This window comes from Bos javanicus, chromosome 16 (assembly GCF_032452875.1).
Source record: "Bos javanicus breed banteng chromosome 16, ARS-OSU_banteng_1.0, whole genome shotgun sequence".
In the NCBI taxonomy this organism is placed as follows: Eukaryota; Metazoa; Chordata; class Mammalia; order Artiodactyla; family Bovidae; genus Bos; species Bos javanicus.
The window spans coordinates 73,681,411-73,695,740 of NC_083883.1; the positions used below are offsets into that span (position 1 = coordinate 73,681,411).

General features: G+C 41.5%; 1 protein-coding gene and 2 non-coding genes across 10 annotated transcripts in view; 2 read left to right on the forward strand and 1 right to left on the reverse strand.

The window, feature by feature from the left end:
- HHAT (hedgehog acyltransferase) overlaps nt 1-14,330 on the reverse strand; it is a 352,361-nt gene that overhangs the window by 296,281 nt on the left and 41,750 nt on the right. The gene's annotated exons all lie outside the window — the stretch shown is intronic.
- TRNAW-CCA (transfer RNA tryptophan (anticodon CCA)) lies at nt 332-405 on the forward strand. Its single transcript has one exon. It is a non-coding gene; the product is annotated as a tRNA-Trp (tRNA).
- LOC133228307 (U5 spliceosomal RNA) lies at nt 10,921-11,038 on the forward strand. Its single transcript, XR_009730165.1, has one exon. It is a non-coding gene; the product is annotated as a U5 spliceosomal RNA (small nuclear RNA).

Consider the following 14,330-nt stretch of genomic DNA (forward strand, 5'->3'; position numbering starts at 1 on the left):
AATAAAATAGAGCTATAACACTGAGCTGTAACACTGATTTGTCTAAGAGCTATATAACACGGTCTCTCCGAGACCCGAGAGCTGTGAAACGCCGAGGGGGCTTTAATGTCCGTCACTCCGAGTCTTTGTTGTGACGAGACAAAAACCGAGAAAACATACACTCGCCTGACAATTCCATAAGCAAAGTCTTACAGACCCTGAGCTCAATCACTAATTTAAGGTAAATCTTAAAAGTGTCAAGTCAGGAACAATTTTTTCATATTCTGTTCCTTCCCCATTTCCTATCTCGATCGCACAGTTCTTAGTCAATTAGAAACCTCTTCTTAGGACTTCCCTGGTGGTCCAGTGGTTAAGACCCCATGCTTCCAAAGCAGGGGGGCACAGGTTCAAACCCTGGTCAGGGAACTAAGATCCCACATGCTGTGTGGCCAAAATAATAAAATAAAAACTAAAGATAAGAAGAAGAAGAAACCTCTTCCTCAGGTCTGTAAGGGAGTCAGATATAAACCAGGGATAAATTCTATCCAGACAGAACTATTAAGGCTCCTCCATGGAGAAAGGGGAGCCTGAACTCTAAGATTCACGTCCAATCTTCAACATTAGTCCTTCCCAAACCTCAGTGGCTATACAAACCACCTACAGGTGTTGCTAAAATGTGGATTATGGTCCAGGAAGTCCGGGATGGGGCCTGGGATTCTGTGGTACAAGCTCTCAGGTGACGCCACGCTGCTGGCCCGGGGACCACATTTCCAATAGCAGAGATCGACATCATCAAAGATTCCCTACGTTGTTTATAAGCCCAGAGAATCCTTAACAGCTCACCCCACCCCACGCCATTCCCAGGCAAGGACATGCTAGAGTTGACCACCTAATATTCACAAACAGAGCAAGCACCATCCTGCTCACCATGGAAAGCACCTAGATTCAAGCATTTAATCCACTGAGTGAGTTCAGCACGGTTATTCATTCTGAGGCTTTCATCTGCAACAAGGCAAGAACAGAGAAATCTAAGCACAAAGATGTGATGATTCTGCATCTCTTCAATAATGACTATAACCTCCTGGTGAAACACTGTTTCTCCTACACTCAACAAGGAAAAGGATCTGAGCCTCTCCTCCTACAGAGAGCAGAGTTCCACAGTAGGTGGTGTGGGGAAATATGAATTCCTCAGCCTTGAGGAGGTCATGGTACCAACACTAACTCTCCACACTCTGAAAACCACTGCAAAGCAAGACAGGGACCAGTGGTGTCATCCATCTACATATCCTAGAGACACAACTGAGACCTCCCGCTCATGCAAATCCCTAATTAACATTCTGGGTATCGCTTACGGTAGCTTCTTGTTGCTTTTTTAATCCATGTTACAGATGAGTCAACTGGTGGTCAGAGCAGGCAAATTATTTGCCCACAACTAGAGAGGGCAGGGCTGGGTTTCAAATCCAGTCCTTTCCCACGATGCATCTCTACTTGTCTTAAGCCCTCCACCTGGATTCCTCTGCCTCACCCAGACACACACACACACACACACCCCCCGCCATCTGACCAAACTCTTCCCAACACCAGGGTCAGTCACCTCCTTAATGCCCCATAACCACAGACACGCCAGCTCAGGTGTGAAGCTTCCTCTGCCCTTCCTGGTGGACCTCGCTGCATCCCCTTCTCTGTCATCTCAATCCCAGCACGTTTTACTACAGCACATTTATTCTAGCCCTCTTTATTCTAGCTATTTCATGTATTTTCTGTCTAGAGGGGAAGAAAAACGGTAAGCTCCTGAGAGCAAGAACCTTGACTTAAGCACAAATTTGTACCATGAATGCCCGACACTCAATGAGCCTTCGCAACGGTGGGGGTGTGAAATCACGTGACCTCTGTTCTCCCCCTCTGTAGACTTGAATGAGTCACGTTTAAACTACCTGACCCTGAGCTTTCCTGTGTGTAAAATGAAGGGCAGAACACACAGATGCCTCAGATGGCTTTCAGAGAGTGGAAAAAGCAGCTATTTTCCAGGCTAAAGGAAAGAAATGCTAAGAGAACAGCTCGTGATGCACCTACACACAGCATCCTGACTGAGTGCCCGTCTTCGGGAGTGGGGAGGTGATTTCCCCTCACATGCCCACGGGGCCAATCCAGGCCCCCAACTTCCACATCCACACTGCCAGCCTGCCCTGCTCCAGAAAGTTCCCACTCGTCCAGCCTCTTCTGCAGATTGGGAAGAAACTACTACAGCATACAGACTGACTGTGCTGTGGGCAGAATCATACTGCAGAATCATACTGCGTAACATAAGAAAAGGAAAACTATCCTCAGAGAGCTTAAATATCACGTCCAAGGTCCCACAGCTAATTTATGACAGAGCCCAACTTTAAAGACCCAGGTCCTCAGGCTGCAAACCCTGTGTTTCATGTGATCAAATAAATATAACGTAAAGTTTACCATCTTAACCGTTTTTAAGTGTACGGTTTAATGGCCTGAAGAACATTCGCATTACTATACAACCATCACCACCATCCATCACCAGAACTCCTTTTGTCTTGAAAACTGGAACTCTGTGCCCATTAAATAGTAACTCCCCATTCCTCCTGACCCCGGCTCCTGACCACACCATCCTACTTTCTGCCTCTATGAATGTGACTACCCTAGGCACCTCGTATAAGTAGAATCATACTGTATTTGACCTTTTGTGTCTGGCTTGTTCCACATGCATAATGTCCTCAAGGTTCGTCCACATTGTAGCTTACTGCAGAATTCCCCTCCCTTCCAAGGCTGAGTAATTCTCCACCATCGCGTGGGCACACCGCATCTTGTTTATCCATTCACCTGTCGATGGACATTTGGGTTGCTTCCACCTCTTGGCTGTTACGGATAATGAATGTGGGTGTACTAAATGTTTACTCTTTAATGTTTTGAAGTTTCAGTGATTCCCTAATGTTGCCAACTGACATGTGTACTTGTATCTGGCAGTTCAAGTCGCTTTCAAAATCATCTGGTACTTCAAGCACAACAAGTTAAAAGAGAAAAATACCTGGCAAATGAAGATCTTATACTGCCAACTCACCACTGAGCAAAGTTTTCCTTATTCTAGCCATAAATTCTCATCAGCCCTGAAGCTCACCAGATGACAGGACTCACTCCTGGCCTCTTAGCTGAAGTCCTGCACTATTATCACAGGGGAATAGCCAAAACTCTCTTTCTGTGCTTTTTCTTGAATTCCTCAGACCATGCTGAATTAACACTGGCTGAACATAACACAATCCCATGGCTAATAAGGCCAGGCCACTGGACTGAAATGTTTAAGCACCCAGTGCCAAGGAAAGCCCCAAGGCGCCTACCAAGACACCCCAAGAGAAGCGGAGAAAATCATCCCAGAGATAAATGCAGTTACTCCAAGTCCACCAGTGGCTTTTTAGCCCAGACTCTCCCAGGACTTTGCCTGCTTTTCAGTAAATCACTGCTCTTGCCAGTAGCTGAAACTTTAACTCAAATATTAGAAGCTTATTTGCCAGGATTTAATCGAACTGAAACTCCATAACTTAGAGGTTCTGAAAACACTTGAGTTGGGCAGTTTGTTGTTATTGTTGTTTTAAGGTAAAATTCACATAACAGGATGAACCAGATTAAACTCAACCCAGTGGCATTTACACTCCCAACGTCATGCAACAACCACCCCTATCTAGTTCCAGAACATTTTCCTCACCCCAAAAGGAAGCTCTGTGCCCATTAATCAGTTACTCCCATCCCCCTTCTTCTGCAGGCTCTGATAATCACAAATATGCCTTCTGCCCCTGTGAACTTGGCTACACTAGGAATTTCATATAAATGGAGTTCTACAGTGTGTGACTTGGCTTCTTTTACCTGGCACAGTGTTGCTAAGGTTGATCCACATTGTGACTCGTGTGAGTACACCATCCCTTTCTATGGCTGAATCACATCTCATTGTAGGGATATGCCACACTCTGTTTACTCATTCATTAACAGATGCTTCAGCTGTTTCCCGCTTTTGTCCACTGCGAATAATGCTGTGAACATGTGTGTACAAGTGTTGGTTTAAATACCCATTTTCAATTCTTCTGGGTATATACCTAGGAGTAGAACTGTTGGGGCATCTCATGATTCTATGTTTAATGTCTCCATGTTTTCCACAGCATCTACACCAAGTTTGAGAAGGCCAAAAACAAAAGGCTTCATAAACTGACCCTCTGCCCACAGGGAGTTACTAGTATCACAGAGAACTTGGGTGTTTCAGCAAGGCCTTTTCCTGCCTTGAGTCTGCCTGCCTCCTAAGACAGACCCTTTAGAGATCTGCTGCTTGTAACGTGCCAATTTCATCCTGGGGGCAAACATCAGAAACGGCTAGAAATAAGGGGGTGAGAATCAGCCTTGGAAAATATCTTATGATACAAAGTGCTCTGGAAAGTTAATCCTGTCTGCAGGACTCTGCATCTGAATCTTTTTTTTTAATTCAGTAATTCTTTCAGTTTGTCTGAACTCAAGGCCAACATGGCCATTTACTTAATGAGGACATCAGGCCTGACTGGCGATTGACTACCGTCCAAAAATGCGATCAAGAACTGAGAGGACTTGGCAGAGATCTCCCAGGTACAGCCAGTCTTGGCTCAGTGCCTACAGGAGGAGGCTTCAGGACCCTAGAATTGCAAGATTCAATTCCTCGGGGTTAGGGAAACACTGGCAGCCTAGCTAAAATGTGCAACTACTTCCGCTGACTCAACAGAGTTACATCTGACGTTGATTTCTCCACTCTTTGGGGTCTTGAAGGGAGCATGGGTGGAGATTAATCTAGCAATTATTCGAAGAGTTTTCTTTATCTTCCAAAGGATGATTTACTATTTCTAAAATAATCTGAACTGAATCATTTTACTGCCCACAGTTCCCAGAGACAACACTCTTTCCCCAACCAACATCTCCTGAAAGATAAAATGTTTCCACTAACAAAACTTTTTTCCCTCCTATAAATAACAAATCTCTGCTTAAATGTCTTTACCATCCGCCCAGGAGATGCAGATGCTCATAAGGGTGAGGACAATAGGACCAACACAAACTGTACTGTTTACCAGGTACCATCCAGTCTCTTAACTGGCCCTCAGGATCTAAGCCTGGGACATGGGGCCAGGGTGTAATGGGGGAGGGAGGTCTTCCACAAAAGGTCTTCCACACTTCATTCATCAAGGGGTCCTAATTAATGTGGATGTATTATTTGGATCTCTTCAACCTAGGTGCCAACCCAAACTCTGGCTACTCCTCCATTTCCCTACTTTCTAGAAGTTGCTCCAGATTATTCAAGACACATGAACATATGTGATGAAACATCTACAGATTCTCTCTCCCCACTTTATCTATCTAGTCCATATTTCTCCCTTTCTTCCTAAAGCTAACAAAGAACCAATTTCTTTTAAAGAAATATTAAATTCTAGTATGAAATCATCAAAAACACAAAATCTATATTATATTCCCCATGTCTCTCAAACTGGAAAAACACCATATTTTCTATAAGGCATGTGGAGAAATAGTTGTAAATAAGTAATAAAGCTGATAAATAAGTTAGGGATCAAGACCAAAAAAAAAGCAATAGAATAGAATCACTAGAAAGCAAATTATATAAGCTCACAAGATTTCCCAGCTACAAACTATGCTAATAAATCGTGCATCTCATTAGTGTCACTTCTCCAGAATAACAAAAAGACAAAGTCACAGTAACATGGAGAAAAAAATGGTCCCAGCCCTTAAGTGGCACAGCGGTAAAGAATCGCCTGCCAGTGCAGGAGACACAGGTCCGATCCCTGAGGTGGAAGATCCCAGGAGGAGGACATGACAATCCACTCCAGTATTCTTTTGCCTGGAGAATCCCATGGGCAGAGGAGCCTGGTGGGCTACAGTCCATGGAGTCGTAAAGAGTTGGGCACAACTGAGCACGCATGCACGCAGCCCTTTGGGAGCCATGCCCCCTAAAACGCCCCCCACACTCAAAGAATTTGCTTTCTTTTTAGAGAGTCTTCATACAGTCAAGAAAGCTCATTAATATGTAACGTCTCTGTGGTGGGCAAATACCAACAAACTGGAACTCCAGATGGAATCCCAAAATGTTGAAGGGCCCTGGGGCAGATCAATGAAGAAAGATAAGAATAATAAAAGAGAGAAAAAGGAAAAACTGACATCATTGCCATCATCTGTCCAGCGGGAAGGATGGGAGCTTCTCATAATCTCACTTAACATTTCTCTCTTTGAATTTTACATACTGCATAAAAGACCAGGAAAATGAGTAGGTGGGAGGAGTCTCCCATGTATCTTTTCACTCTGTCCCCTTTTCCACTAGGTGGCTGCCCCAAGAGTCAGACACAACTGAGCGAGTGAACCGAACTGAACTACAAATATTAATCAAAAGACAGCAGTAGTGACTACATTAATATCAGATGAAGTAGATTTCAGTGAAAGAAAACCACCAGAGTCAAAAAGGATCATTAAGTAAGACAAAAGAATCAATCCATCAAGAAGACATAACAACCCTGAACATGTATGCACCAAATAACACAGCTATGAAATATATGAGGCAAAAGCTGATAGAACAGATAGAAACAGAGAAATCCACAACTATAGTTGGAGATTTTAACATTTCTCTCACAGCAACTGATAAAACTACCAAACAGATCATTAAGATTAACCATTAATCATGCCACATTAATCATTAAGGATACAAAGACACTTGCCACTACCAACCAACTGGATCTAATCAACATTTATAGAATATGCCATTCAACAACATCAGAATACACATTCTATTCAAGCTCCCATGGAACATTCAACCACAACAGATGATATTCTGGGCCAAAAAACAAAGGCCAACAAATTTAAAAGAATTTCAACATACAGAGTGTACTCTCTGACACCAGTGGAATCAAACTAGAAATCCATATCAAAAAGATAACAGGAAAATCTCCAAATGCTTTTCTAAACAACACAAGTCAGAGAGGAAGTCTTGAGGGAAATAAAAAATAATTAGAACTGAATAAAACTAAAAAGACTTTATCAAAATATTAGCTAAAGTACTGCTTAGAAAATACAAAACACTAAACAGTTATATTAGAGTAAAAATATCAAAACTCTAAGAAACTAGAAAATAAGGAACAAAACAAACACAGAGCAAGCAAGAAGAAGGAAATAAAGAGCAGAAATCAATGAAATCCAAAACAGAAAAACCTCATGAAACAAAAAGCTGGTTCTCTGTAAAAGTCAGTTAAGTTCACAAACTTCTAAAAAAAAAACGAAAAATAAAAAAGATGACCCAAATTACCAAAATCAGGAATAAAAAGGATACCACTACAAACTCCACAGATCTTATGAGGATAAGGCATACTAAGAAAACCTCTATATACATAAATTTGACCACCTAGAATAAATGGCCTAATTCCTCAAAAAGCACAAACTAACAAAACTCACCCAATAAGAACACATTATTTTAACCAAATAAATGGAATTCATAGTTTTAAAATCCACAAAAAGAAAACTCCAGTCCAATGTGGTTTCACTGAAGAAATCTACCTGACATCTAAAGATGCTCTCTTTTAAAAGGGGAAATACTCCCCAACTCCTTTTATGAGCATAACAATAAACACATGAAATCTCAAAGTAAAAATACAAGATCATATATAATCAGTCAAATTCAGACACTGAACACATGAACACAGACAAGAAAATTGTCAGGAACTGCCTGGTGGCCCAGTGGCTAAGACTCCAAGCTCCCAATGCAGGGGCCAGGTTTGATCCCTGGTCAGGGAACTATGCTGTAAATAAGAGCTTGCATGCTACCAGCAAAGGTGCTGCACACCTCAATTAAAAACCCCGCATGCCACAACAAAAATCAAAGATCTTTATGTATGTAGTCCAGCCACATATACTAAAAAACTATGCACCAGGACCAATGAAAGTCACTCACTCATGTCTGTCTCTTTGCGACCCCATGGACTGTGAATAGCCTTTCCCTTCTCCAGGGGATTTTCCCAACCCAGGGACTGAACTCAGGTCTCCCACATTGCAGGCGGATTCTTTAGCAGTCGAGCCACAAGGGAAGCCCAAGAATACTGGAGTAGGTAGCCTATCCCTTCTCCAGAGGATCTTCCCGACCCAGGAATCAAACTGGGGTTTCCTGCATTGCAGGCAGATTCTTTATCAACTGAGCTATTAGGAAAGCCCACAGCAAGACCGAGTGGAGTTTAATCCCAGGGATACAAAGCTGGTTCAATATTCAAAAATCAATCAAAGTAATCTAACATATTAACATATTCTTAATTAAAGAAGAAAAATCACATGATCATATCAATTGATGCAGAAAAAACATTGGACAAAATTCAACACTAATTCATAAAAATTCTCAGAAAACTAGGAATAAAGGGAAACTTTCTCAGCTTGATAGATGAACATCTACCAAAAAACCTTTAGAGACATCATACTTAATGGGGAAAGACTGAATGATTAAGACTGGGGAAAAAAACAAAGCCATACACTCTCATAACTCGTATTTCAACATTGTCCAGGAAGTCCTAGCCAGCACAATAAGAAAATAAGAGTTACATAGATCGAAAAGGAAGATGTGAAAATATCCTGATTTGTAGAGGTCATGATTGTTTATTTAGAAAAACTCAACAAGTCTGCCAAAAAGAAATAAAAAATAATAATAATTAGGACTAAATGAGTCCAGAAAAGTTAAGGACCAGTTACCATCTTACAGAATATAAAGTTATGATCTTATAGAATATAAGATCAACATGTTAATAACATCTTATGAAAAAACCAAAACGAACTTTTTGGCCAACTCAATAAAAGCCAATTGTACATCTATATACTAGCAAAGAACATGTGGAAATTGACATTTTAAATGTAAACCATTTATAAAAACTAAAAAATAGAAATACTTGGGTATAAATCTAACCCCCCAAAAATGCATAGAATTTAGATGCTAAAAACTACAAAATACTAATGAAGTAAATCTAAAAAAGATGTAAATAAATCATACTGTGTCCACAGATTGGAAAATTCAATATAAGGAAGACATCAGTTTTCCAAATATATCTATAAGTTTAACAGAATTCTATCAAAATCCAAGCAAGATGTTTTGTAGATACAGAAAAGCTTATTCTTCTATTTCATATTTGGAAAGACAAAAAGGAACAAAATGAGCTAAAAAAATCTTTGAGAAAAAAGCATAAAGTTAAATTATATTATTTAAGACTTACCAGTAATTAAGGAAATGTGCTGTTAGTATAAAGACAGATACACAGATCAATGGAACAGAAATGAGAACCCAGAAATACAGCCATACAAATTTGGCCAATTGATTTATGACACAGGTCCAAAAGAACTCAATAGAGGAATTTGTCTTTTCAATAAAAGGTACAGTAGCAACTGGACAGAAATCTCTACCTAAATTAATATAATAATTAATCCAAGAGGGATCACAGATTTCAAGCATTTAAAGATTGAGATTTAAAGGTAAAATGCAAAACTAGGAAACTTTTGAGAAAAAAAGAGAAAATCTTTGGGTCATACAACTAGGCCAAGAACACTTAGACATGCCACCAGAAGCATAGTCTGCAAGAGAAAAAAAAAGATAAATTGGACATCTGTGAAAGACCTACTAAGAGAATAAAAAAATCAAAGTAATGACTGAGAAATTATATTTGCAAGCCATTCATCTGACAAAGGACTAGTATTTAGACTACATAGAGAACTCTGAACTGAACAGTAAAAATAAAGCAAACAAATCCAAGTTAAAATTGGCAAAAGATATGCATAGAATTTCACCAAAGAGGATATAGAGATGACAAATAAGCACATGAAAATATGTTCAACCTCTTTTAACCATTAGGGAAATGCAAATTAAAACCATGACGACATATCACCTCATACCTATCAGGATAACTGAAATTTAAATTGTTAATAATGCCAGGTACTGGCAAATATGCAGAGAAACTAAGTATCTCATACATTTTTTTGGTGGGAATATAACATGGCAGAGCCATTTGGAAAAAAGTTTGTACAGTTTTCTTATAAAATCAAACATAAACTTATCATACAATCCAGCTATCAAATACCTGGGTATTTATCCCTGAGAAAATACAACTTAAGTCCACAGAAAGACCTGTACACAAATATTCACATCAGGTTTATAATAGTCAAAAGCTGGAAACAAACAAAATATGCTGCAAGGATCAAATGGTTAAACAAACTGCAGTCCACCCCTTTTCTGCAAAGAAAAGCAACAAACTCTTGACACACAAGAAGTATGAATCTCAAGGACATTAAACAGGGGGGCGGGGGGCAGGAAGAGAGCCAGTCGCAAAAGGTGACATACCGTATGATTCTCTTTATAGAACATTCTCAAAAGACAAAATCATGGGATGGAAAACAAAACAGTGGCTTCCATGGGTTAAGGCTAGGGAGAACAGGATGGGTATGACTAGAAAGAGGCAACAAGGGAGTTCTTCCTGGTTCTATATTTTAACTGTGCTTGTGGTTAGCGAAAGAAAAAGAAGCACATTCGAAGTCACAATACACAATTTAGAAAATCTGCGGTTTCCGTGCTTGAACCACCACGAGGTTGAGAGCCCAGCCACGTGGACCTCTGCTTCGCCCCCTAGTGGCGGCTCCAGCGGTACAGCTATGAAGATGAAGGTGCTGCAGGGAAGTGGATGACTCCGACTTCTCATTTGCATACCCATCGTACCCTGCAGAGTACAATCTTTTCAGGCTTAAAATAATATATTTTTTCAGCTCAACATTTCTAACTATGAGAAGTTTGCTTACACAATTCCTTGCTTAAACTTTAGGCAGGAAGTAACCCTTGGATACAGAACCACCATCAGTGAAGTAGGAGTTGCAGTTACTGGGAGGTGCACGCTCCCCGCTAACAGCACTCTCTGGTTTCTCTTCATATTGCATAAATCTTTCGGCTTTTACTAAAGATTTCCGTGTAGAGAAACAACCTTGAGTTGTTAAAACTAATTTTTGGAGGCCTTGCTTCGGCAAGGCTGATCTTTGACGGTACAAAAAAAAAGACTTATTTTTGTGAAAACAGCATTGTGGTTTGGGTTTTTCGATATTGTATTGTAGTCAGTGTACTTAGAAATTTTCTGGTGGTTCAGACGGTGAAGTGTTTATCTATAATGCAGGAAAGGCTCGGGTTCAATTCTGGGGCCAGGGGCAGAAAAATTCACCCAGAGAAGGGTTCAATTCTCGAGCCACAGAGGCAGAAAGATTCCCCCGGAAAAGGGTTCAATTCTCGGGCCCCAGGGGCAGAAAGACTCCCCCAAAGAAGGAAATAACAACCTAGTCGGGCCAGAAAAATACCCTAGAGAAGGACAGCTGGACGATTATATAAATACCTAAGCACTTCTGGGTGAGTGAACTCCGGGGGTTGGTGATGGACATGGAGGCCTGGTGTGCTGCAATTCATGGGGTTGCAAAAAGTCGGACAGGACTGAGCAACTGAACTAATCATTTTTAAGTGTGAACTTTACTAGGTAAGGCTCCGTTGGGTGTTTTTTTTTTGTTTGTCAGAAGTGAAGTAAAGTCGTTCAGTCGTGTCTGACATTTGGCAACTCCATGATCCAGGCTCCTCAGTCCGTGGGATATTCCAGGCAAGAGTACTTGTTCAATTCAGTTTAGTCGCTCAGTCGTGTCCAACTCTTTGCGACCCCATGAATCGCAGAGTACTGGAATGGGTTGCTATTTTCTTCTCCAGAGGATCTTCCCAACCCAGGGATCAAACCCGGGTCTCCCGCAGTGGCAGATGCTTTACCATCTGAGCCACCAGGGAAGTCCTGTAAAAATATCTGTAAAACTAAAAATATCACAGGTTTAAGTCACGTAAGTTATACCAGGTAAAGTCTGGACTTGCCAGTTATTGGTGACTCCTATCAGACACACTAAAACTTCTCTACCCTATACAAAGTCAAGAGTGCAAGCACAGGGGGATATGGAGAGGTTAACATGGAAACTTACATTATCATATGTAAAATGTACAGCCAAGGGGTATTGGCTGTATGACTCAGGGAACTTCTACCCAGGGGGTTTTATAGGGGACATATGTATACCTATGGCTGATTTCATGTTGTTTGGCAGAAACCAACACAAAGAGTCGGACACGACTGAGCAACTGAACACAATTCTATAAAGTGATTATCTTTCAATTAAAAATTAATTAAAAATGGGCGGGGCGGGGCGGGGCGGGGCCGGGCCAGCTAGAATAGGAAAAAGGAGTTTAAAATGGCAGTGGTCAAAAGACAAAGAAAAAAAAGCCTAAGAAGATTCTGGCCCAGGAGAACCTCAGATGAAACAAACAGCCCTCCTGGCCAGACCAATTTACACAGGGCAGGCTCCGGGGGAGGAGACAAAACATATGAAAAGAGGAGCCAAGACTGAGCCTCTCCTTTTTTGAGGTTGGCCTGCCCTCACACCTCAAGGGTACTATGTTTTTTCCAATAAAACAGAGCTGTAACCAAGCTGTAACACTGGTCCGACATTTCAAATCTTAGCTGCAGTGAGACATGAGGGAGGAAATCATACACTCCCCACACCAGGGGTTTCAAGAGGGAGGGGATATATGTATACCTATGGCTGATTCATGTTGATGTTTGGCAGAAACCAACATAATTCTATAAAGCAATTATCTTTCAATTAAAAATGAAGTTAATTTTAAAAAATAATTATATATATATATATACACACATACATACACACTCTCAGTGATGGCCCTGAGGACCCCTTCAAAGGCCCTGTGTGAATCTACAAGTTGGAGAATTTCAGGGCACCGGACATCAAACAAATTGTTTCTCTGTCCATCATGTCACGGTGTTACAGGAAGAATAAGATCTGACTTCATGTGTTTACTTTAACCTTTACTTCTGTTGCTTTTGTTTACTGAAAGCATCCTGTCTGTACAAAATGGTGTGCCTGCGCCTCCGGAACCTTGCCCCTCTGCCTGAATGTTAAACCAAAGTGCCTTTCTTTTATTCAGGGCAACACCCTGGCCCTCTCTACACCTATGAAAGGCTGCAAGAAATAAGAAACACATTTCCTCCCCCAGGATGGCCATTCCGAGAGATTTACAGGACCTCCTCCAGCGGCTGATAAGATGGTTACTTGGAGACCTTAGGCTGCCCTCTTCTCAGTCTGCCAGCTTTCTGAATAAAGTTGTATTCCTTGCCTCAACACCTCATCTGATTTATTGGCCTGTCGTGTTGCAAGCAAAGCGAGCTTCAGCTCAGTTCAGTAGCTCAGTTGTGTCCAACTCTCTGCAACCCCATGGAAGGCAGCACACCAGGCCTCTATGTTCATCACTAACTCCCAGAGTTTACCCAAACTCATGCCCATTGAGTCGGTGATGCCATCCAACCATCTCATCCTCTGTTGAGCTTAGACTCAGTAAAAATATCCGTGGAAGTAACACTCCATGCGTGGTAGTGGCTCCTAAAGGAAAAGGAGCCCCTAAAAAGACTTCATTGGGCCCATGAGACGGACAGGTATGAACCGGTTTCCACTGCCTGCCTAACAAATGTCTACACGTGTGACTGAATTTAGCCGGAGAACTGCCTTCTTGAAACCCAGGAGCAAAACTATGATGGAATAATCCTCACTTATCTTGAATTTTTCAGCAGCCACTGTGATCCTCAAAGTAGTTTCAGTCAGTTCCACACACAGAGATGCCACCCTTCACATCTCCCACAGGCCCATGATCTCACTGTTATCCTGAGGCTCGTTCTAATTTCTTTTTTAACAGACTTATCATCTGTCATGTCATGATTTTAAAGGGTAGTAACCTTCTTAAGAATGGTGACAGGCACCACTTTTAGGGGATATACTGGGAGAAAGAAGTGTTTCCACTTCTCCCCACTCCCCCACATCTCTCCCCAGATTTCAGCTCCAAGCCACGCTGAACTCTGCTTCTCCTACCCTCAGAATCCCATCTGTTGGAATACTTACATAGGATGTGTTATGTAAACAACCTCACCCACCCCAAGGGACTATTCTTAAAGATGAGTTAGTTCAGTCACTCAGTTGTGTGATTCTTTGTGACCCCATGGACTGCAGCATGCCAGGCCTCCCTGTCCATCACCAACTCCCAGAGTTTACTCAAACTCATATCCATCAAGTCGGTGGTGCCATCCAACCATCTCATCCTCTGTCGTCCCCTTCTCCTCCTGCCTTCAATCTTTTCCAGCATCAGGGTCTTTTCCAATGAGTCAGTTCTTCACATCTAGTAGCCAAAGTATTGGAGCTTTAGATTTAGCATCAGTCCTTCCAATGAATATTCAGGACTGATT